This window comes from Orbicella franksi, chromosome 11 (genome assembly GCF_964199315.1).
Source record: "Orbicella franksi chromosome 11, jaOrbFran1.1, whole genome shotgun sequence".
NCBI classification, from domain to species: Eukaryota; Metazoa; Cnidaria; class Anthozoa; order Scleractinia; family Merulinidae; genus Orbicella; species Orbicella franksi.
Window position 1 is genome coordinate 4,323,232 of NC_138155.1, and position 4,192 is coordinate 4,327,423.

The 4,192-nt window shown below is 41.0% G+C and overlaps 1 pseudogene; it reads left to right on the plus strand.

The window, feature by feature from the left end:
* The first annotated feature begins 2,281 nt into the window (after window positions 1–2,281).
* On the plus strand, window positions 2,282–3,857 carry LOC145460480 (uncharacterized; annotated as a pseudogene).
* Window positions 3,858–4,192: the final 335 nt, after the last annotated feature.

The following is a 4,192-nucleotide window of genomic DNA, read 5'->3' on the forward strand; positions in this document are numbered from 1 at the left end:
CATGACGAAACGCCATTATTTTTAGCTGTCAAAGCATCTTTTGAGAGTGCATTCAAAATAATAATATAACGCTCTTTGTCCCTTTTTTAGGCTTGATTTCCACCGATCTCTCGAATCCGGCCAACTAGCGCGGCCTGTTCAGTTTTAAGTGGTATCTTTTAGGGGTTGAATAAGGCTAGAGCCACGCCCGGGTTGTTCCCCTTGAGGGGTTTAACTCAAATCTTCCGATAAACATCCTCGAACTTTTCATATGGGAGACCCCCGGGCTCTTGATACAGACCAATAACACTGATTGAGTTCTCTCCGAACCTTATGTTACAAGCTAAGTGGTAATATCAAACGCGAAACACCGTAATAAAACACATTTCCAAACTCCGAGAATAGAGTTGAAAATACGACGTGTAGCGAAGTATTTTTGACAAACTTCGAGGTGTTTGGAAATGTGGTCAAACACTGTCTTGAGTTTCGATATATCTTCTCAATCGAAACTAAAACTAAGGAGAAAACGGAGAAATAAAATCATAAAAATCTGTGCTAATTAATATCAGACATCCAAACACTGTCAAGGTCATGATTTAGTTTGTTTTAACCTAATAAATCATTAATGGATTTAAGAACGAAGAATCTTGACCCAACCTTGTTCCCATGGTCTGTCTTTTTCCCGCCCTAAGACAGCGAGAGACACTGGGAACAAAGTTGGTAATGACCTGCAACTTCATTCCGAATGGTGTTTCCGAACTTCATGTTGCAAGCTAGCTAGATCAATAATATTTTGACTATAATATCTGTTTCTGTCAAAATAAGCAGATATCCTGAGACGGTAGTACCAGACGCGATTTGTAAAAATTTGTAACATTTTGCAGAGTACCCAGGCCCTTGTCAACCATTCCAGGACACTCAAACAACGCTGTGCTCTGAGTTTCAAACATTGGTGCAAGATTATGGTCCTAGACCAATTTGCAATGACTCCCGAGCATCGTGTTATATGAACGTCACCCGTCCTCCTTACAGCCGGAAGCATTTGTTATGGGGAAATTGTTATTGCGATCGATCCTGTAAAGAGATTGGTGATTGCTGTGTGGATTACGATAAGTGGTGAGTTTGTTGATCCCATTCCCTTCCCCTCCCCCCCGGTCTCTAAGAAAAAACGATGTAGTATTCCGGTTCACTGAATACCCCTTGAGCTTCTTGTTCGTGCTCAACCTTCTTTACGTTCACACGCTATTCTTTTCTGCATTATGTCACCTCATTTGTTTATTTTCCACAGGGAAAATAATCAAGGAAAATTGTGTTAAATGAGGCATTTCTTCCAGGATCTTTACAGCTTTTCACGAATTCACTGTCGATTTTTTATTGTTTGGCAGATTTCAAAATATCTTCTCTGATTTACGACATAAACGAAACCGACAAATGGACCTCAAACAGAGCGAATTAATTCGACCAACAATAAAAGACGTATCAGAACGATTGACAAACTTTACATCATCAAGTCTTACAGCCAATACCATCACGACTTAACTGACCAGTCAGCTTCAACAGACCAGACCTATAACACCATCGACGGCCAAACACTATTCACGTGACTCTAAAGATGACTTCCGCTAAGGTCGAAACTGCCAGTCTAAAGATGATTTCCGCTTAGGTGGTCGAAACGTCGGCAAACGTCACCAACAATAGTTCTTCAGAACTACGCTCATCCAGACTATCACACTATACAAAGTACTAGTACAAGTTTCATTACTTTAACCTGAACTTCGTCGGCGATTTAGGCAGCGATTTAGCGAAGAGGCAGTTTCCTCTGGGTCAGCAGAATATAGGTTTAAGACGAAATCCGATAGAAAATCTAGCAATTTCAGTTCTAAGTGGACAAAAATCTGGTACCAGAATAATGTTAAGTATTTTACAGTCATTTTTACATTTTCTTAAAGCTAAAGATGTAAATAGTTGCCTGAAATAACACCGAAAACAATTTCCCTTTGGAACGAAAGAAAATAAATTTCAAATTTCAGAGAAATTGTGCAAACACAGGTAAAATTTCATCATCAGTTTCATTTCATCAGCACTTTCAAGTGACTCATGCGAAGTTCAACATTTGTTTTCGACGTTTGGTGTTGCTAGAAATATATATATATATATTTTTTTTTTTTTTTTTTTTGAGAAGATATTTAAAACAGTCGTAGTGAAGCTTGCAATACGATGTAAATAATCTTGATACAAAGTTTTTGTCCGCTTGTTACTCTAACTTCCGGTGAATTCCGTCTTGACATGATAACATCATGCAACATGGAGGCAAAAGTTTGATTTTCTTGCTGCGTTTTTTCTAAGGCATACTCTTCACACGCCAAAGCCGGAAACCAAACCATGGAAACTATCCTGTAGAAGGGTACCCTCAGACGAAAAGAACTCAATCTTCGGCTACATCATGATCGACAGCTGTCCATCACCTTAGAGAAACGTTGATATTGCGCGTGCGTGTCTATCCACCAATTACACGGCTAATCCTGCTGTGGCTTTACCAGTACTTGACATGACAACTAACGTCACTTATGCCAACATATACTGTGCCATGTGTCACGGCAGGTCACGTAACCTTCACTTTTGGAGTCTGATGGTCAGAAAGCCCGGCGGACTCGAAAATGTTACTATACAAGACATCAGATCTGCTAACGTATTTTGGGAAGTGTTTCCTGTTGGGGACGTAACTCCAGAAAAATGCCTTATCACACCATTAGAGGCCAACATGAGACCTGAAACCGAGATGACACAGTTGTGCCGCTCCTATGCAAATAGTATTAAAGTAGAGAGAGACGGGTTAATTTTTAAGAATACCCACTGCGCCCTCTTGTCAGATCCGAGTCTGGTAGTGAACCAAACTATTCTTTGCGGTTTGACTTGGCGTTTTCCTCCGAGATTGCGTTCTGTTTTTTTTACATTCTCAACTAAGGCCAAGACTCCAACTCGAGCTCCTGTCAAAATGACGGTGCACATGAATGTTCAGACCTGTCAGACAAACGAGGTTTACGACCCATTTCAGGAAAAGTGTCTCCCAGTTCACACCGGCCGTGTGAACACCGGCCGCATTAACAGTACCAATGCAACAAACAAGTGTTGGGGCCCTCGCTTTCCCTCGCACGAGTTTCGTGTCTTAAGTAACAATTCCGTCTTCATAATACCTTACCGAAAGCTCTACAATAACGACAGCTTTACTCTGGTTAACCAAACGTTAATTTTGTGCTCCGCGAAATTCTCTCTTAACCACACCAGGGAAGCTACCCCGGCATTGACCCCGGCTGCTGAAGACCAGAAACCTCCCAATGACTCGCTTGTGCTCCGTATTATCACTTACGCTGGGTTCTCCCTGTCAATCATATCCCTCCTATTCCTGCTGATGACGTATTTCCTGTTTGCTGAGTTGCGGACCTATCCCGGTAAGAAAGTGATGCACTTGTCATGCGCATTGATAGCCATGCAGTCAGTGTACTTTGTTTCAGACCCGGATATTGTTTCCTCGGCCGTCTGTGGTGTGATGGGAGCCCTCTTGCATTACTTCATCCTAACTGTATTCTTCTGGATGAGCGTTATCGCAGACGACACACAGAGAACCTTCTCATCCTTGAGTAAGTAAATTTGAGCTGTTTTCAATTGACTGTCGCGTTTTCTTTGGTTTTGGATTGTTACGCTGCACGACTGGCTTAAAAAATAATCGCGCCACTTTGTCATTCGATCAGAAATAAAACCAAAACAAATCGTGTCACCCTCGCACACTTTTTCCCGCGCGTCGCTAATATTATCATTTTTATTATGATGATGATAATGATGATGATGATTATTTATATCATCATTTTATTTTTTCTTACAAAAACATAATCGAAACATTATGAAGTAGAACAATGGTTACTTTTAATTTCATTTTTTTCGCCAAGATGTAGATCTGCACAACCCACTTGTGATTAACTCACGACGAACGTCATATATTCGTGGCAATGTGTTTTCTTGGGGATTTCCTCTTGTTGTTGTTGGGATCTGTGCGGTTTTGCAAATGACAAACACTGGGAATGTTCATTATGGTAAGTTTCTTAGTGCACAGTACATTGAAAAGGCCTTAGCTTGCCAACAGGCTCAAGGGTTTGAGTCTAGCACTTAAGCTGCTATCTAGTTTTTCGCTTTGGCGCACGAGCCAGTTCACGATTTA